Genomic DNA, 22,269 nt, shown 5'->3' with positions numbered 1-22,269 from the left:
TGTCTTCTTCAAATTCAGTAATCTACCCATTGATGTGATCGACCATTTGTACAAGGAATTTTGTTATGTAAATGTCTGTGATGGATGTAAGTGGACCAAAAATAATGATAATTCTGAGATTAATTCTCTTTCCAAATTCTCAATTTATGAGGAAACATCATGGGTATTTCAGTTAGAGACTCCTTGTCTTGCTATTGGTCATTTCTGTAACCACCATTGAAAACGTAAAAGCTTTTTCTCTTCTGACCAAGATGGAGTAACAGGATCAAATTTACCCTACCACCTAAAACAACCAAAAAAATATATTTAAGACAAAACATATGAAACAACTTTTTTTCCCCAAGATACTGGACATCAGGCAATGAAAGACAGTGATCCCTTAGAGATGGAAAAAATGAGGAGTGCTCTATGACTGCCCCAGCTTACTAATAATTTCTAGGCTGTGATGCAGGGAGAGGAAACCCAGATGGAGTCCACTCAAGTTGAGGAGATGGAACCTAGGACCTGGGAAGAACAAGGCAGCTAGAGTTCACATGAGAGATCTGTGGAGTCTCCCTCAAATACTCAGCAGAGTACTGATTAGTACACGCATGTGAGGAAATTACTTGAGGCTGGAGAAAGAAAGATTTGATAGAAGTAAAGAGAAGAGTGCCTGGCACTCACACAAAGCCAGGAGTAATGCCTGTCTTCATCAACCGGAATGGAAACGTCATAAATCATGGAGCACTGAGTACAGTATACAGAAGGATCTTGCCTTGATAGTGGAGAATAATTATCTTTAAACCAAATGGTTCTGGTCCTGCAAAAGAAACCCCAAAAAACTTAAAAGCAATATCCAAAAGGATCAAACTGTTTCCAAATAATTCAACTACATCCCAAAACAAAGCTTAATATTTACAGGAGTACAAAAATATACAGCACCCAAGAAGGTAAAATTCACAATGTACCCAAGAAGGTAAAATTCACAATGTCTGGCATCCAATCAAATATAACCAGACATAGATAGAAGCAGCAAAGTGAGACCCATAATAAGGAGAAAACTCAATCACTGAAATGGACTCAGAACTGACACAGATGCTAGAATAGTAGACAACGATATTAAAATAGTTATTATAACTATATTCCATATGTTTGAAAAGTTAGAGATAGCAAAAAGACCCAAAATCAAACTTTTAGAGATAAACACTACAATATATGAGATGACAAATACACTGGATGGAATTAATGGTAGATTACACATTGGAGAACTTGAGAACACAAGTTGTGAAGACACAACAATAGAAACTAGTAAACATAGAAATAGACAAAAACAAGTCATGAACTTGAAGCTACAGCAATAGAAACTATCTAAAATGAAACAGAAAACAATCAGCCAAATGAAAAGAGTATCAGTGAGCTATTGGGTGGGGGGGACAACTTCAGGTGATTTACTATATGTGTAATAGGAGTCTCCAAGGAGGAGGATAGAAGAAAAAGAGAAGAAAAACTTTTGAAAAAATAATGGTCAGGATTTTCCCAAATTTGATGAAAACTATAACTCTTCATATGAAAAAGCTCAACAAATCCCAAGCATAAAAAACATGAGAAAATTACATGAAGGTACATCATAATTAAGTTTCTCAAAACCAGTGAAAGGAAAAAAACTTAAAAGGAACAAGAGAAAAAGACGCTTTATATACAGAGAAACAAAGATAAGTGCAGTTTCTAGCTGGAAACAATGAAAATAGAAATACAGTAGTGCAACTTCAAAAACCTGAAAGAAAAAACTGTCAACCGAGAATTCTATTCCCAGCAAAACTATCTTCCAAAAAAAAAGGTAAAATAAGGAGCTCTTTAGACATACAAAAGCTGAAAAAATTCATCACCAGCTTACCTACACTACAAGAAATAATACAGTAAGTCCTTTAGGCAGAAGGAAAATAACATCAGATGGAAATCTGGATCTATACAAAGGAATAAAGAATAATGGAAATGGTACCTAGTATGTAAATATATATGATATTTTATTATTTAAATGTATTTTAAAGACAACTGGCTGCTTAAACAAAACTTTATTGTGTGATTCATAACATGTGTAACGTGTATAAGTAAAATATACGACAACTACTATACAGCTACTGTAATATTCTTATACTATATGTGAAGTGGCATAAGAGCAGTTAAAGATAGGCTGTGATAAGTTAAAGATGTACACTATAAATTCCAAAACAACTAAATAAAGTTATAGCTAACAAGACAATCAAAGATGTAAAATGGAATCATAAAAAATACTTAATCCAAAGGAAGACAGGATACAAGGTTAATGTATGAAAGTCAATTGCTTCCTTATATCCCAGCAATGAACAATTAGAATTTGAAATTAGAAACACAACACCATTTATCTTGGCACAGAGAGACAGAGAGACAGAGAGAGAGAGAGAAATACTTAGGTGTAAACCTAATAAAGTATATACAAATCTATAGGAGGAGACTATAAAACTCTGACGAAAGACCTCAAAGAAGATCTAAATAAATGGAGGGATATTCTGTGGATAGGAAGACCCAATATTCTCAAAATGTTGATTCTTCCCAACTCGATCTATAGATTCAATGCAATCCCAATAAAAATCCCAATAAATTACTTAATGGATATGGACAAACTGATTCTAAAGCTTATATGGAAAGGCAAAAGACCCATAGTAGCCCACACGATATTGAAGAAAGACAAAGATGGAGGACTGAAACTACCTGACTTCAAGACTTACTATAAAGCTACAGTAATCTAGGGAGTGTGTTTTCAGTGAAAGAACGGATAACTAGATCAATGGAAAAGAGTAGAGAGTTCATAATTCACATATAGTTAACTGAATTTTGACAAAGGAGCCAAAGGCAATTCAATGTAGAAGGATCGTCTTTTTAACAAATGGTGCTGGAACAACTGGACATCCACATTAAAAAAACAAAAAATAATTTAGACACTTACCTTACACCCTTCACAAAAATTAACTCAAAATGGATAATAGAACTAAATATAAAACACAAAACTATAAAACTCTAGACAATAACATAGAAGAAACACTAGGTGACTTTGGGCGTGGCCATGAGTTTCTGGATATAACAGCAAAAGCACTCTCCATGAAAGAAAAAATTGTCAAGCTGGACTTCATTAAAATTAAAAACTTCTCAGCAAAAGACACCGTTAAGAGAATGAAAAGACAAGCTACAGACTGAAAGAAAATCTTTGTAAAACACGTACTGGATACAGGACTTGTAACCAAAATATACAAGGGACTCTAAAAACTCTTAAACAATCTGATTTAAAAACGGGTAAAAGATCTTAATAGACATCTCACCAAATAAGACATACAGATGACAAATAAGTATTTTAAAAGATGCTCAACCTCATATGTCATTAGGGACTTGAAAATTAAAATAATAATGAGATACCACTAAACATCTATTAGAATGGCTAAGATTCAAAGCACCAACATTATTAAATGCCGGCAAGCATGTGGAACAACAGGAACTCTACTTCATTGCTGGGGAAATGCAAAAGGGTACAGCCACTTTGGAAGGCAGTTTGTTTCTTACAAAGCTAAACATGCACCATCCCATAATCTAGCCATTCTACTCTCAGGTATTTATCCATGAAAAAAGAAAGCATACCTCTATTCAATGACTTGTAGTCAAGTGTTCATAGTAGCTTTATTTATAATATTCATAAACTGGAAAGAACCCAAAATATCCATCAATAATCCAGGTGACTGGATAAGTAAACTGTGTTATATGCATACAATGGAATACTACTTAACAATAAAAACCAATAAAATAATGATAGATGCAACACCATGGATGAATCTCAAAATAATTAAGCTGAGTGAAAAAGCTAGGCCAAAGAGAGTTTACCCTGTATGATTCTATTTATATAAGACTCAAGAAAATGCAAACTAATCTATAGTGACAAAAACAGATGAGTGGTTTGCTTGAGGAGGGTAAGGTGGGGAAGGATGAGAGAGATGGACTAAAACAGCTACATAGAAACTTTTGGGGATGATGGACATGTTCATTATCTTGATTGTGGTGATGACTTCATGGGTGTATACATATGATAAAACGTATCAAATTGTATTAAATATGTGCTCTTTATTGGATGTCAATTATGACTCAATAAAGCTGTTAAAAAATTTTAAAGCTCCCATTTTTAGTCTCCTGTTTGACTCTTTAGCCACAGTAATTCCTTCCTGTTGTGTTGTCTTTCTCTACAATAGTCAGTTGTTTAAAATATAAAGTACTTCCTCATTCACCATTAAATTTAATGAAAACCTAATGTATGTAAGTCAGTGGACTGGGCAATTGAAGGGGATACAATTGGACAATACAGGGATAGATGTCAGGTGACAAGGGATAAGCAATACTGATGATGATGAAGTGTAGTTAATTTTACCAGAGTATAAAAAGCAGAGAATTATTAAACAGGAAGGTAAATTTTAGGTCACGAAGAACTCTCCCAGAAAGTCTTAAAAAATGGTAAGGTTAATATGTCAGAATTTCACGAATACAGAAGAAGTCAAACACAAGTTCTTAAAGTTAAATTCTTCTATAATGTTCTCATTTATTAAACTGCAATATATTAAATCTCAAGGAAAGGAAATAATATTAGGGAGGAGCTAATTCTAAACACTGGATTATAGGACACATTTACTCATAGTATGTCTTCTGTGTGAAAATTATGGAAACAATTTAGTCCCAGTACCATCGAATTGAACTACTTCTCCTGAGTTTATAGACTTCAGTTGATTGTTCTAAAATTTATCAGCTTTGGCACTCTCCCCTCAAGGGCCAGGAATCTCTGGCTGTTATGCCTCAAGTGGAATAAGTCTCCTGGAGAAATTCTTTTGCTACCACAACTATTTCAGTGTGGTTCTAAGTGGTGAGTCCCAATGCTTGCCAAATTCCTCTGGTTTGATCCCATCTGGATGAACCCAAAATATAGCAAAATAGCACCTTCTACTTCCTGGTCATATTCAATTATCCAATATTCCTCCAAACTGATGCCTACTTTTATCTTTAAGAAACTGCTGGCCTAAGGCTCTTAACCTAATATATAACAGTGGGTAGGAATAGGCACAAGGAATATCCATTCCACTCTCCACCACTGCTGTACTCTTTAACTTTCACCTTACTGAAAAAGCGACCAAGGAAAGAAAAGTCTATGTATCTAACCATAGTTATGGACCAAATTACATGAACTTGAAAGTGCCTTAGCAATTAAGGGTTCCATATGGAGGAAAGCACATAGTGCCTCTTTCTAGTTGCACTTAACTTCTGTCTAAAATCTAAGCCAAAGCTCTTTCTCCCAAGCCCTCTCATTATTAGAGAAGCGAAATTTTTTCTGTCTAGTTTCTCAAGGTCCTTCCATCCACTTTAAGCTTAAGTGCATTCCAGTCAGCCAACGACATCTATGCAATCTGAGAGGCCCACAACTGAAATTCCCCTGAATCACTCCTGAAGCTTCCAAACTTTCTTTTGTTGCTTCTGGCCTTCGCTAATTCAATCTTAGCTTCTGTTTCCTAACTCATTCCTCCTCCCCATGCTATTGGGTTCAACAACGTAGTTCTACTTCCTTTTAACAGAACAATCTTGGGCCCTTTTATGATGAACACAAGATAACTTCAACCTATACTCCAAACAGGTACATATAATTTCACATCGAAGCTGTTCATCACACAAAGAGTTTCAGAATAACACTAAATATCTCAAGCTTCTCAAAAATATGAATTTAACATTCTATGTAGATTATATTCTAGATTTATATCCTAGTGTTTAGCTAAATGAAAACCAGGGGCCAAACCTAAGTATACTCCAGATGTCTTCCTAGGGTGAGTTCAACATGTACAAAAATTTTTGGACAAGATACACTGTAGCTAAGTACAGATGAAAGCTATAAAGAAAAGGGAAATGCATGAATCACTGTCATGGTATAAATAACTTTCAGGAATTCATTTCCGGACAACTCACTCCATTCATATTTTAATGCTAAATTTAGGAGAATACTATTGAATAAGAACGGCTCAGAATAGCTAATTATTGGTATGTGGGATCTTCCCGGACCGGGGCACGAACCCGTGTCCCCTGCATCAGCAGGCGGACTCTCAACCACTGCGCCACCAGGGAAGCCCGAAAATACCTATTTTAAATTATTATTTATATATATGAGATAATATTTCCTATGATCAGTAGACTTTTTATAATAATAATAATTTGTTGAACACAATATGTATAACAGGCACATTATATAGATCATATAGTGCCATACTCATAATAACCCTAAAGTATTATTATTATTATTCCCATATTACAGAGGAAGAAACAGAGTCCCTAAAAGCTTTAGTTACTTGCCCAATTTACCCTGCCAGTAGATGGCAGAACAAGATATTCAAACCCAAATCTCTCTGGCTCCAAAACTTCTGCCCTTTCCAGCAAGATGCACTTCCTGCCTGTTGAAGTAGCTATTATTAGTTTAGTGCTTTGGAAAATTCCTGACACATGGAGTCTGGAGTAGTATGGTGGAAAAACACTTGTGAGCCTAAGCTCTGGCAGGTATGTGACCTTGGCCTAATCCTGTTACTTTTGTAGGCTCTTTTTTCATCTATAAAATTAAGCTTGGGTAGTTAACATCTAAGGACCCTTCCAGTACTAATGCTTTATCAAACTATGATTCTATGATTTATAGACAATGCAAAAAATGTGGAGTGGGAGAAAGGATGAGTGACAGAAGGGTTAACTGGGCATTAGAAACAATATAGCCAAGTAAGTCCAGGATTGAGATAAAACAGAATTGAAAAAAAAAATGGCTTTGTAGTATTTTATTCCCAGCATGAATAAAAAGACTTTATATAGTACCTATAAAGTTAAACAGGATCCTATCACCAAAGAATTTTATCAAATAGACTCGTCTATTTGAATTTAACATCAATTAAAATTTAAATTCTTTGAAATAAAATACAAAATTCATACAGATAGGAGAAACCATCAGACAAGCCCAAACACAGACACACTTTGAGTTTTTTTTCACCAGGCTCTGAGAACTATGTGAGGTTCCTCTTATATAAACAGGAGTGTGTCGTGCCACAACTACTGAAGCCCACGTGCCTAGAGCCCATGCTCTGCAACAAGAGAAGCCACCGCAATAAGAAGCCCGCGCACTGCAACAAAGAGTAGCTCCCACTTGTTGCAACTAGAGAAAGCCCGCGTGCAGCAACGAAGACCCAACGCAGCCAAAAACAAATATAGATAAATAAATAAATTTATTTTTAAAAAAAAGGAAAACAGGAGTGTGGGTTGGCACTGCTAGGTAGAAGGCAAGATAGTTGATGCAGTTTCCAGAAATAGGGGCAGAGAACAACCCACTGTACCTAAAAAGGCTCTCTTCATCAGCCAAAAACAATGACTGGGTGGGAGTTTTGTTCTGCTTTCAACATTCAGGCCAGCAAGGTCAGTCTGTGCACACTGGAATGATTTAAAACCTTTATAATAACATGGCTTCTCCTTATATTCAGCCAAGATTCTTCAAGCAGATTTCCTGATTCTTGCTCAGCTTTCTAATATGATGAGAACCAAGTGTCTCTTTGTTCGGTTACCATCACTAAAAGCCAATACGAGATGTATGCAGACAAGCTCCATGGGAAAACCTCACAAGCCAGAGGTGAAAGGACACCAAAGCTAGCTCTCCAACTAGAGGCCGGATGGACAGCAAATGACCAAGAGCTCTCTGGGCCTTGGGAGACCTAATAGCTTGGGATATACTGTCAGAGATGAGAAGGGGTCAAGTTTCTAGGCTTGTAAGCTCTGGTTATCCATCTTTAGCTCTCCCAATAGATAAATACGTTTTATGTGGAAAAAAGAAAAAAAAGAAGATGAGCAGCCTGGCAAAAGAACCTAAGACAAACCAAATCTTCCACAGGATGCTCTCAGACTAAAAGGCTGAGGAATGTAGAGCGGGGAAAAACTCCCCAAAGAGGGAGGAGAGGGAAAAAAATTAAAGCCATCAGTTCTGACATTTGCCAAGGAAGGAGAGTGAGAACACTCCTCAAACTGCCTATAAACCAGGTAAAAGTGACTGTTGGCTCGGACAGAGTCCACACACCCTAACAACGCCCCACTGCCAAGGCCACCACCCCTGGGCCTCCACTGAAAATTGCAGCTGCTTTCCAAAGCCCGGAAAGCAACAGGCAGAATATAGTGACAGCTGGAAGGAAGGGGATTAGGTGAGGACTTGGCATAAATAGGAGTGCAGCCAAAATGCACAAATATGAAGGGAGAGCGACAATTTTCCTGTGTGGTTTGTGTGTGTGGTATGGGGGGAGTTCAAAAGAAGAGTGAGCCAAAGTTCTGGCCTTGATTGCCTGGAGGCTTTGGCAGTCTCAGCCTTTCTCATGGCAGACGGGCCAGGAAATGAAGCTTTCAGCTGTCTGCTTCAATGTTCTCCTCACTGTCACCATTTTCGTGTTCGGCCCCTGGCTCATTTGCATTTTCTTCTTCTTTTGGGGATTAGCGCATACGGGTAGACAAAATCCATTTTGGTTACTCAAGACTGTCATTTCCTCCCACACCTTACTTGTCAACTAAGAACGTCAAGAACATGAAATCCTGCCAGAGTACAAAACAAACTATAGGATTAGATGATCTGCAAGGGGCCTTTGAGACCTTCTAATCCAGCCTGATTTTACAGATGGGGAAACTTAAGAGTAGCAAAGGGAAGTAAGGTGATCTGCTGAAATCATACTAATATTTAGAGAGTAGCAAAGTCAGGACAAATATCCAGCTCTCCCATTCCCATCCAGCCAGTGCCCTGTCCAAAAAAATCAGTGTTCCTTTAGGACTCTATCTCAGACAAAATACTACTATTCCCCCACCAAACCCTTTTTAAATGAGGACTTGATAAGAACTGTGACGTATTCTCTCTCTGTTTCCTCATCAAACATTCACACATAAGTTTGGTAAATAATTATCCAAAGTGTTAGGTCTTAAGGAAAAGAAAGAGACTTGGAGACTCATATAATTAACAGCACTCAGAGAAAAGACTCAACCTAAAACCAAGCAGAATGCTTTTATTTCCTTTGTTTTAGGAGACAGATCCAAAAAAAGAAACAAATGGGACCTAATTAAACTTAAAAGCTTTTGCACAGCAAAGGAAACCATCAACAAAACAAAAAGAGAATCTACTGAATGGGAGAAAATATTTGAAAATGATACGACTGATAAGGGATTAATATCCAACATATATAAACAGCTCACACAACTCAACATTAAAAAAAAACCAAAACCCATACAACCCAATTTAAAAATGGGCAGAAGACCTGAATAGACATTTTTCCGAAGAGGAAATGCAGGTGGCCAAGAGGCACATGAAAAGATGGTCAACACTGTTAATCATCAGGGAAATGCAAATCAAAACCACAATGAGTTATCCCTCACAACTGTAAGAATGGGCATCATCAAAAAGAACACAAGGAACAAATGTTGGCGAGGATGCGGAGAAAAGGGAACTCTCATACACTGTTGGTGGGAATGTAAATTGGTGTAGCCACTGTGGAAAACAGAATGGAAGTTTCTCAAAAAACTAAAAATAGAACTACCATATGACCCAGCAATTCCACTCCTGGGTATATATCTGAAAACAAAACAAAACAAACAAACAAACAAAAATCCCACTAATTCGAAAAAATACATGCACTTCTATGTTCATAGTAGCATTATTTACAATTGCCAAGATATGGAAGCAACCTAAGTGTCCATCAAACAGATGAGTGGATAAAGAAGATGTGGTATGTATGAATGTGTGTATGTGTGTGTGTGTGTGTGTGTGTGTATACATACATATATATATAAAATGGAATTTTTCCCTTTTTGCCAAAAGAAATAATTTCTGATATTGAGAAATACCACATTCTCAGGAAAAGGTAACCAACCTTTAAGGGCTTAAAAGATTCCTACTCTGAAAAGGAGTTTATGAGTGTGGAGAGATAGGTGGAAATATGGCCCCTTAGCATCCACAGGGGATTGGTTCCAGGACACCCCACATAGACAGCAAAATCCTCGGATGCTCAGGTCCCCTACATAAAATGCCCCAGTACAGTCGGCTCTCCGTATCCACAGGTTCCACATCCACGGATATGCAGGGCCCACTGTATATTGGTTTATACGTAAGGTCATAACAAAGCAATCTCAAATTGTGGTTTCTTCCACTAAAAATTTTCTTTTCAGTACTATGGAAATCATGTTAAAATATGACATTAAAAAATGAAAACAAAAATACCTCACCTCCCTTTGCTGCATCTACTGCAAGAATGAAGACAGTTCTCAACAATCAGACTGTTGACATTCTGGATATGTCAACATCACCCTGAAGGGATGCATAGTTACTGTGAAGGACCCCAGAGGAGCCCTGTGGAGGGACTTCAATCACATCAATGTAGATCTCAGTCGCCTTGGAAGGAAAAAGAAGAGGCTCTGGGTTGACATACGGTGGGGAAACAAAGGACTGGCCACGATGGGCACTATCTGTAGTTGTGTAAAGAGCATGAGCAAGGGCGATGCACTGGGGGTCATTACAAGGTGAATGCTTGTAATGTAATGTAATGTAATGTAATGTGCTCACCTCCCCATCAATATCCTCATTCAGAATAGGTCTCTCGTCGAACTCTAAAATGTCCTGGGTGGAAAAAACATCCACAGGGTATCTCAAGCCCAGAAAGATGAGTTAATTCTTGAAGGAAACTACATTGAACTTGTGTCAAATTCAGCTGCTTTGATTTAGCAAGTCACAATAGTTAAAAATATCAGAAAAATTGGGGGAATGATATCCACGTCTTTTAAAAAGGAATAGTTCAGCAGACTGATGAATAAGATCTAAAAGTTGTCCAGCTATGGAAACAAGATGTTGGATAATTCCCAAGACCTGTTTGTGATATTTTAAATATGCAATAAATACCCTCTATTTTGGGAAGGGGGGTGGGGCACTGGACACTTCACTAACTAGTTAAAATTAGTTAACTTTTCCTTCCTTCTATACATTTTCATTTAACAGATTCTCTAGTGCTTACCCTTTACCAAGTACTATTCAATTCTGGGAATAAGGAAATTAAAGACAGTACTTCTGTCATAAAGGCATGCAAAGTTAACTGGGGGAAACCAAAATGTCAATGGCATGATCAGACTAGTACTTCCAGTAATAAAGGTTACTTAGAAAGCACATGGGAGGGGTACCAGGCCAGCCTGGGAAGTTCCAGGAAGGCTAATTGAAGAAGGTGACACCTGAGATGAGGATAAAGAAGAATTGGTAGGTTAAAAAAATAAAAGTAATGAGTTCTTGTTTTATTCTTCATTTTTTTTTTTAAATCTAACATTCTTGTTTCATATGAGAATTTGATCTATTACATAAGACTTTGGAAGGAAAAAAATGACATCATTATTGTTATGTCAAAATATCAATAATACTAGTTAACAAAAAGTACTGGAACACATTAAATATCAAAAGACAAAGACACACACAAAAAACCCCAAACACGCAACAGTGTACATCAACTATACCTCAATTAAAAAAAAACAGTAATGTTAATGGAACACCCAAACATGAGAGAACGTGGTAACTTTTCAGAGCTGTCACAGGAGCTCATCTATGCATATCTATAAAGAGCGCTAACTGTGGGCAAGGCATTCTGCTGGGTGCTGTAGTAGATAAGATAATGAATAAAGATGGTCTCTCTCACAGGGAATTTATCACCTCAATTTACCAGCATGTTCCCTCAGGAGAGAGAAAGGTCTAGAGCAGCAGTTCTCAAACCTTTCCCACCTGGGACCAATTTATACTCTTAAAAAAAACTATTAAGGACTCATAGAGCTTTTATTTATGAGGAATATGTTGACCACATCAGAAGTTAAAACTGATGATCCCAAACTCCCATTCCTTCCTTCCCCTACCCCATCCCTCCTTGGCAACCACAAGTCTGTTATCTATATCTGTGAGTCTGTTTTTGTTTCCTAGATGTGTTGATTTGCATCGTATTTCGGATTCCATATATAACTGATATCATATGGTATTTGTCTTTCTGATTTACTTCGCTTAGTATGATAATCTCTAGTTTAGGATTAGCAGCGGCAAATTATTCTATATAGTATGGATAAACAACAAGGTCCTACTGTATAGCACAGGGACCTATATTCAATATTCTGTGACAAACCATAATGGAAAAGAATATGAAGAAGAATATATGTATATGTGTATGTATAATGACTCACTCTGCTGTACAGAAGAAATTAAAACAACATTGTAAATCAACTATGCTTCAATAAAATTTAAAAAAAACTAAAAGAAAAAGAAATCAAAACTGAATAATTTTTAAGTATTTGTTGATTTGTTTAAAAGTAACACTAATAAAAAAAAAAAAAAAAAGTAACACTAATAAACCTATAACCTCAACATAAATAATGTATTTTTATGAAAAATAGTTGCATTTTCTAAAATGAAAAAATTTAGTGAGACAAGTGCCACTGTTTTACAGTCTTGCCAATCTCTTTAATGTCTGGCTTAATACATTCCAATATCTGGTTCTTCATTAATCTGGCTCTTCATTAAAATATCATACTTCACATGTCCTCTAGAAAACTCCACTGTACACTTGTGAGAAAATGAGAATGAAAAAGGCAAATAATGCCTTAATATTATGATGAAAAATGTTCACCCTCACAGATCCCTTGAAAGGATCTCTGGGGACCCTCAGGTATCTCATCACATTTTAAGAACCACTGGTCTATGGCAATAAAAGTCATATTCAAAACTGGGTAAATAAAGACTATGAGTTCAAGTTTACTCTACTTGAGGTTTTAACTAAGGGGAAATCTTGCAGTAAGAGTTCCCTATCTAGGCCACTAATTCTAAGAGTGGACTTGTTTTCTTGGAACTGAGACAACCCAGGTTGCACGAATGGGTCCACTTTCTCTGGCATTGTGAAGACTGCCTCCTCAAAGGGCTTGGGCTGGGTGGGTCTTAACACAGTGATGGAGATGACCATATTCCTGCTTTGCTTGGGACAGTCAGCTTTATTCCCATTGTGCCAGAGTAATTATTAGTAGAGCCCCTTCACTCTCCAAAGTATCCAGTTTGGGCGGTAAGTTATATGGTCACCTTGACAATGCCTTGCACAAGCATTCTTCTTCTTCCCACCTTGTGGACAGGTCTAAAAGAAGCCATGCTGGGTTTGGTTTACGTAGTAATATTCCTCTAACCTCTCTCCTAAAAAAAAAGCCAATCATGGGAGAAAATTCCTCCCGATCTCTTGGTTTCTATGTCTTCTTTTCCTTTCTTAAACTGTTGACAGCAACCATTCTCGACAACTCTATACGACAGCACGTGCTGCTTGTTCTCTTGCTATGTACCTAGTTCAGTGTTTGAACTACAGGGTGTCACTTGGCCCAACTATTTCAAATTGGTTGGAATATAACCTATTGATCAAGGGCTACAAATTAACCACACTGGGTTAACCGCTGGGCTAATAAAACAATAGGCAAAACCTAGCACACAGATTCAACCCATCACCAGAAATGGAGGCAACTCAGTAAGACAAGAGACTTCTTTGAAAAGGTATTAAATCTCCCAGGCCTAATCCTGTGAGCATGGCAGGGGGTATGAAGAGGAATGGAAAAGAAGTGCTGTAAATTCTGAATAGTGAACCTTGAAACTGACGTGAATTTGGCTTTGCATACCCGAGTGGCAGAGAAACCTCAGCAGTTATCCAGTGCTTTTAGAGAGCAGGGTAAAATTATAAGAACATTTTTATGAGTTGTGGCTGGCAAGCCCTAGCCTGTTAAAACTCTTTAAAAACCAATGCCTTGGTGGAGGTAACATTTACTGTTTACTGTAGCTCTGGTTGTTAGGGGTTACTGCTAAGGTCCCAGTTTTCCATGACATCAGCAGCATTCCAAGGGAAGTGTGTGTCAGTGACTTTCAGTAACGACTCCGTTTTCCAAATGTTCAAAGCTTCTGCCAAGCTGCCCTACACCTGCACACCAGCTGAGTTAGAGGAAAAGGAAAAGCAAGATGGATTAAGTGGGATTTTTGTCTGGGTTCCTTAATGAGACTAAAGGCTTCCTTCTTTCAGTGTTTGCTTTGGTGTAATAAGTGGATGCCAGTGCCTTTAGGAGTGACATGACTCATCCTTACCTTTTCATAAACCAATCAGACTGCCTCTCACAACTTCTCGCTATCATATTCTGGACTAACCTTTCGAGACTTTTCTTCTGCGGGAAAAGTTTAGGGCTTAGTGAGAAGATCAGCACGGCATGCCAACACTCTGGGAGGGATTCCGAGGGAGGCATCTGCTGCTCCCCAAATTAGCAGGAAACAGAAGCAGTGAAGAGACATTACTGCGTAGCTGCTAAAAGGATCACCTGGCTTTCAACGTTTCAAACCAGACGTGTCCTCTCAAGGCAGCAGCAGACCTCATTCCAGAGTCTGTCCTCACCAAAACAAGCATCTGGTTAACTTCATCCAAGGGTGCCTACTGCCCACTCAAGAGGCTTGTGACCGGTGCTGTGGCCAATACTAATTGTGTACTTATATAAGACAGACCTTTTTTCCAAAAGGCTTGAAGCATTTTTTTCGGCGTTAAACTCATCAGTGTTCATGACAACCCTCTGAGAGGTGGCAAAATATTAGTTCAGGTGTGAGAAATTGGGGGATGGGGTTGAGGAGAATTGAGTCCTCTGCCAAGAGTAAGGCAGGAGGAGATCTCCCAGAGCCCCAGCCCCACACCTTTACGCCTGTGGTAAATGGCCCCTCTCCAGGCTTGCTCCAGTCTGCCCAGGCTAACCCGCTCTTTTGTCGACCATCAAAAGGGTTGTGGAATACAAAATTCGTTGCTAGCGAGGCAAAGCTTGGAAGCTAGCAAAGGAAAACAAGAACAATTTTATGTAAAGACACAGAGGAATATCCTCTTCAGGGTTTTGGTAAGAATGATTTATGCATTCAATATCTGCTTCTATGAATGACACAAGGTAGAAGATTCAATCTTTCTGTACCTCAGTTTCCTCACCTATAAAATCTAACTATATATATACATACACACACACACACACACACACACACACACACACACATATATACCATTAAAAATACCAGAGATGTTTAGAAATTTTAATAATTAATGTTTTAAACTGCATAGAGATCTTTAAGTGGGGGGGGAATCTCTGAAATGCTAAAAGGTGTCCTCTTTTATAGTATATTGCATAGTTCTAGAGGAAATTCCTTTAATTACTGCTATATTTGTTCTTAGGAAATAGGAATAAATTCATACACTTTCAAGTGATTCTTAAAATAAAAGCCTCTACAATTTAAAAAAATAATAATCATCTTTATCTTTGCAGAAACAACAAGGATTTTTTTTTAAGCTGTAGGGGTGGCATGCTCTGTGGTTTAGGGTAGCCACAGATAACATAATACTCACAAAAATGTCTGTGTCTAGTAATTTCTCTTAGACTTCATTAAAAAGAATTCAAACATGAAAAAATACTAAAGGAATCATTCTCATTCAACCGTAGATTGCCTGTGAAGACTGGAAAACACAAGTTTTTGGTTCAATCCCTGGATTAAACTATAAAAGTCTGTCCAGTGTAATCTCACGTTGAATCCTGAGCCTGTTTCCTTGAATAATTTTTAAAGAGGGAATTTTACAATTATGGCTTGTTAGCAAGAGACTGAGCTATTACCAATTAGAAAACAAGTCTTTCAATAAACTTTCTGGTACACAGAATGAACAGTTATATCTGAAACTAAATTCCACAAGTCATTTTCATAAATAAGTACATATATAAATTAGGAAGAGGGGGTGTGGCATGGGGTATACCTAAAATGCTTAAATTCTAAGAAAAAAGAATTGAAAGAAAAGAAGTTTCTTTTCTTCCTGAAGATAAAAGATTTAATGAGTGACTAATCCCCCTTAGTAAAGTTCCTTTGGTAATTGCCCTATTCTAAGCCACACTAATTTTGCTAGGCGCCTTTACTGTTAAAAGATGTTGTTTTATGATGTTAAGCTACACACAAAAGCCATGTAACAAAATGGCAAAATATGCTTCCGATTTTGTTATGTTACCAACCTATACTTATCCAGAAATTCTAACTGCCAAGTGTCTTTTACCTAACACAGAGAGCATCTTTCACCACCCTCCCTTTCCCACATAAAGTAACAATGTCATTAAGAGTGTAAAACTGGGAATAAAAACCTGAGCCCAGGAAAAAAATACTAAATGGGAATCTGCCTCCAGCTCTGCAAATTTTCAAACTTGACCTGGCCTCTCGGGTCTGGAAGCTAGACTTCTGTGCCCAGAATATGGCTGGATGAGGAAGGCAGTTCAATTCACACCCTGAGGGCTAGGAACAGAACACACACTCCATACAGACCTCTAAAGAGGTTCAGGGGCTTGTGTGACAGAGAAGCCTGTTTTAATTGGCCCTTGGTGATGTCATGCCCATGTCTCCAGGGCCCAGGAAATGCACCATGACTAATGGAGCGCCTCATTTGTGAATACTCATTCCATCTCAGAGGAGCAGTAGCAGGCAGAGTTTCAAGGCAACGAAGACCCAGTTAGAGAATGCCAGCCAGTCAGCCGCGCAGAGGGCCTTCAGTTGTCCTGAAATAGACTGCTCTTGTTCACTGCCTCGGAAAACCCTACAACTACCTGTATCCCTGTGGCCTGTGCAGGATAGTAGCCCTAAAACTGGGTTGTTTTGTCTTTTAAGTTATTCTCTTTAGGGAAAGAAAAATGGTCACTGTAATAGGGCACACATCCTTCCAGATTTCTATCAGCAAACCTTCTCTGTAAAGGACAAGATGATACAAATGGCCATATGGTCTCTGTTGAAACACTCATTTCTGCCCTTGCCGTGCAAAAACAGCCATAGACGATACATAAATGAATAAACATGGCTGGGTTGCAATAACATGTGATTTACAAAAACAGGCAGCAGGCTGATTTGGCTCACTGACCGTGGTCTGCTGACCTCTGTATTAAAGAGGAAGGACCACTCCTTCCTCTGCCACATACTCAGACCAAAGTACTCTCAAATAAGGGTGCAGTTACAGGAAAGGATGTGAAGGAGTTTCCACAATATACCTGTGACAGCTACCCTATCTAGAACCTAAACACAGTTTACAGAGAGGCAATCTAGCCCATGGTTTCAGAACGTAGGCTCTGCAGTCAAATGACTAGGTTACAAATTCTGACTTTGCTACTTCTGCATTTAAAGCCTTGGACAAGGTATATTATTCCTATGAGCCTTGGTTCCTTCATCTACAAAACTGGGTTCCAAACTGTTCCTACTCAATAGGGTTAATATGAAACTTCAATGAGATAATATATGAAGAAAGCTTAGCCTAGTGCCTAGGCTATTGGAGTGTCCAATAATTACCTGACACTATTGCTAGATTTTTTCTAAGCAACCATAATTACTACTCTTGATTGCAGCAGGCCAAAGTGAAGAGGCAGGTTACCACAAACGCTAGTACACGGTGAACTTCTTTCCAATTCCATTAATATCTATTCACGCTATCATCATCTTTAGGAGCTGCATAGAATTTCACAGGGAATGCACCGTAACTGGACCAAATGCCAAATGTTCAATACCCGTTTGCTGTCTTCTTGCCATTATAAACAACAGTATGATCAACATCTTTAAACACGCACCTGTGAACACTTCGAATTCTGTTCCTTGGGGCAAAAAGGTTTGCACGTTTTAAAGAACTTGAAATTATTCTGCAAATTGGCTCTCCAGAAAAGTTATACTAATTCCTATTTCCAACAGCACTGAAAGAGAGGATCTGTTTCCTAAGATTCTTGACAATACAACTACTTCGTTTCACCACTAAGACCCAGAGAGGTTAAATGAAAAAACTAAGAAAAAACTAAGACCCAGAGAGGTTAAATGACTTGCTTAAATTTAATGAAGAATGCTTAATGCTTCCTTTGGCCTACAACTTTATAAAGCATTTCATAATTATTCTGATAATAGCTAATCTTTCCAGAATCCATATAATTAATTATTATTATTAAAATGCCATTTTATGGTTGAGAGAGCTGGAGCCCAGAAGTTGACTTAGGGTAGCCAAAGTTCTCCAGATAAGGCAGAGGATACAGAAGAACGTGATCAAAATAGAAATAAACTTCATCCTATTATCAGGCCGTGCCAGGCTCACTAAAACATCTCAGGCAAAATTTACTTTTCAATCAGGAAACTATTCTCGGGAACTAATTTAATTTTCCTTTCTTGTGGCAAATAGGTAATCCAGAGACTTTTTTTTTCTTTGATGTTAAAATAAATAAGCCTATAAAACCAAATGTCCTTTTCTCACAAGGAAAACTTAAAACCTCTGAGCTTTTGACAAGACAGTCACAGACCTAGGCATTTGTTAAGGCTATTTTCTTCACTCTACCTATTATCTTGCTTTTTTCCTTCTTAACACTTACCACAATTTGAAATATATTAGTTATTTGTCTGTAACAACTAAGTTCCATTAAAACAGGAACTTGCTTACTAGTCTTAGTCTTGTTTATTATCTTTTCAGTACCTAGAATACTATGTGGAGCATAGCAATTAACTAATAAAGATTTACTGGATGTATAAATCCTCCCAGATGCCATCTATGTATTTCCCTAGCTGTACAACCTACAAGGTAGGCAGGCAGGCTTTGGCATTATATATTAATAAGAGTTGTCATTCCCTATTTACAACACTGCAAAAAACAAACAAACAAACAAAAACACCAGAAAACAAAAAAACACCTTCCTAATGTAGAAGAGCAGCCTGTCCCTCACCTGCAGAGTTTGTAGACAATTATATCCCAATCCAACCCCTACTATCAGTGGGACCATGCCACAGGCTGTCATACCACGATCTCCCGCCTTACCCTTTCACCTAGGAGATGCTGCTACTGTTAGCCCGTGCAAGTGTGTGCACTTGTTTTATTTATTTGGTTGGTTTGTCTTCAAAAGAGCCTCCTTGGTGGGTCACTAATTAGACAGAAGTTCTAAAAAACAAATGCACCACCTGTTGACTGTTTTATTGAAAGATGTACCGAATGTCATAGTTGACGACCCAACATCCATTCTATCTCAAATGACTGATCTAGCCCTATGTGGCCCAATATGGCATCCACTAGCCATATATCGTTGAATTTAAATTAATTTTAAATATTCAGTTCCTCATTGGCACTAGCCACATTTTCATTGCTCAAAAACTGCCATATGTGGTTAGTGGCTACTATACTGGACAGCACAAATATAGAATACCTCCATGACTACAGAAAGTTCTGTTGGACAGCATGGAGTCTAGTCAAACATGGTAATGCCATTCTCCTTGCCTGAAACTGATTTTAAAATGCGCACGTAAGGGGGCGCCTTCAAGACGGCGGAGGAGTAAGACATGGAGATCACCTTCCTTCCCACATCAAAACTACATCTACATGTGGAACAACTCCTACAGAACACCTACTGAACGCTGGGAGAAGACCTCAGACTTCCCAAAAGGCAGAAAACTCCCCACATACCTGGGCAGGGCAAAAGAAAAAAGGAAAAACAGAGACAAAAGAATAGAGACGGGACCTGCACCTCGGGGAGGGAGCTGTGAAAGAGGAAAAGTTTCCACACACTATGAAGCCCCTTCACTGGCGGAGACTGGGGGGTGGTGAGGGGAAGCTTCAGCGCCATGGAGGAAAGCACAGCAACAGCGGTGCAGAGGGCAAAGCGGAGAGACTCCCGCACAGAGAATCAGTGCCGACCAGCACTCAGTAGCCTGAGAAACTTGTCTGCTCACCCGCCAGGGTGGGTGGGGGCTGGGAGCTGAGAGCTGAGGCTCTGGCTTTGGAGGTCAGATCCCAGGGAGAGGACTGGGGTTGGCTGCGTGAACACAGCCTGAAGGGGGCTAGTGTGCCACAGCTAGCCGGGAGGGAGTCTGGGGATAAGTATGGACCTGTCTAAGAGGCAAGAGACCATTGTTGCGGGGTGCATGAGGACAGGGGATTCAGAACACCACCCAAACAAGCTCCAGAGATGGGTGCAAGCCACGGCTACCAGGGTGGACCCCAGAGACAGGCATGAAATGCTAAGTCTACTGCTGCAGCCACCAAGAAGCCTGTGTGCAAGCACAGGTCACTATCCACACCTCCCCTCCCAGGAGCCTGTGCAACCCGCCACTGCCAGGGTCCCATGATGCAGGGACAACTTCCCCTGCAGAATACATGGCGCCTCAGGCTGTTACAACATCACGCCAGACTCTGCCACCACAGGCTCGCCTTGCATTCCGTATTCCTCCCTCCCCTCTGCCTGAGTGAGCCAGAGCCCCTGAATCAGCCGCACCTTTAACTCCCTCCTGTCTGGGCGGGGAACAGATGCCCGCAGACGACCTACACGCAGAGGCGGGGCCAAATCCAAAGCTGAACCCCGGGAGCTGTGCAAACAAAGAAGAGAAAGGGAAATCTCTCCCAGCAGCCTCAGGAGCAGCGGATTAAATCTCCACAATCAACTTGATGTACCTGCATCTGTGGAATACCTGAAGAGACAACGAATCACCCCAAAACTGAGGCAGTGGACTTTGGGAGCAACTGTAGACTTGGGATTTGCTTTCTGCATCTAATTTGTTTCTGGTTTTATGTTTACCTTAGTTTAGTATTTAGAGCTTATTATCATTGGTAGATTTGTTTATTGATTCAGTTGTGCTCTTCATTTTAAAATTTATATATATATTTTTTCTTCCTTTTTCTCATTTCGTGAATGTGTATGTGTATGCTTCTTTGTATGATTTTGCCTGTATAGCTCTGCTTCTGCCATTTGTCCTAGGGTTCTGACTGCCCCTTTTTTGTTTTTTCTTTAGTATAGTTTTTAGCGCTTGTTATCATTGGAGTATTTGATTTTTGGTTTGGTTGCTCTCTTCTTTCTTTTTTTAAATTATATTTCATTTTTAACAATTTTTTTCTATTTTAATAACTTTATTTTATTTATCTTTCTCTCTCTCTCTTTCTCTCTCTTTCTTTTTCTCGCTTTTCTTCTGAGCTGTATGGCTGACAGGATCTTGGTGCTCTGGTTGGGTGTCCAGCCTGAGCCTCTGAAGTGGGAGACCAAGTTCAGGACACTACTCCACCGGATACCTCCTGGCCCCATGTAATATCAAACGGCGAAAGCTCTCCCAGAGATCTCCATCTGAGCACTAAGACCCAGCTCCACTCAACGACCAAAAAGCTACAGTGCTGGGCACCCTGTGCCAAACAGCTAGCAGGACAGGAACACAAACCCACCCATTAGCAGAGAGCTGCCTAAAATCATAGTAAGGTCAAAAACACCCCAAAACACACGACCGGATGCAGTCCTGCCCACCAGAAAGACGAGATCCAGCCTCATCCACCAGAACACAGGCACCAGTTCCTTCCACCAGGAAGCCTACATAACCCACTGAACCAACCTTACCCACTGGGGGCAGACACCAAAAACAACGGGAACTACAAACCTGCAGCCTGCAAAACGGAGACCCCAAACACAGTAAGTTAAGCAAAATGAGAAGACAGAGAAACACACAGCAGATGAAGGACCAAGGTAAAAACCCACCAGACCAAACAAATGAAGAGGAAATAGGCAGTCTCCTGAAAAAGAATTCAGAATAATGATAGTAAAGATGATCTAAAATCTTGGACATAGACTGGGGAAAATACAAGAAATGTTTAACAAGGACCTAGAAGAACTAAACAGCAAACAATGATAAACAACATAATAAATCAAATTTAAAATTCTCTACAAGTAATCTATAGCAGAAAAACTGAGGCAGAAGAACGGATAAGTGACCTGGGAGATAAAATAGTGGGAGTAACTACTGCAGAGCAGATTAAAGAAAAAAGAATGACAAGAATTGAGGACAGTCTCAGAGATATCTGGGACAACATTAAACACACCAACATTCAAATTATAGGGTTCCCAGAAGAAGAAGAGAAAAAGAAAGGGACTGAGAAAATATTTGAAGGATTATAGTCAAAAACTTCCCTAATATGGGTAAGGAAATAATCAATCAAGTCCAGGAAGCACAGACACTCCCATACAGGATAAATCCAAGGAGAAATACACCAAGACACATATTAATCAAACTATCAAAAAGTAAATACAAGAAAAAAAATTACAAGCAGCAAGGGAAAGGCAAAAATTAACATACAAGGGAATCCTCATAAGGTTAACAGCTGATCTTTCAGCAGAAACTCT

General features: G+C 38.9%; 1 protein-coding gene and 1 pseudogene across 1 annotated transcript in view; one reads left to right on the top strand and one right to left on the bottom strand.

The window, feature by feature from the left end:
• Window positions 1–22,269, bottom strand: part of RAD51B (RAD51 paralog B) — a 361,088-nt gene that overhangs the window by 297,726 nt on the left and 41,093 nt on the right. The gene's annotated exons all lie outside the window — the stretch shown is intronic.
• On the top strand, window positions 10,329–10,887 carry LOC112396100 (60S ribosomal protein L9 pseudogene; annotated as a pseudogene).

Source organism: Neophocaena asiaeorientalis, unplaced genomic scaffold (assembly GCF_003031525.2).
Source record: "Neophocaena asiaeorientalis asiaeorientalis breed wild unplaced genomic scaffold, Neophocaena_asiaeorientalis_V1.1 scaffold348, whole genome shotgun sequence".
In the NCBI taxonomy this organism is placed as follows: domain Eukaryota; kingdom Metazoa; phylum Chordata; class Mammalia; order Artiodactyla; family Phocoenidae; genus Neophocaena; species Neophocaena asiaeorientalis.
This window is presented reverse-complemented; position numbering and strand designations above follow the sequence as displayed.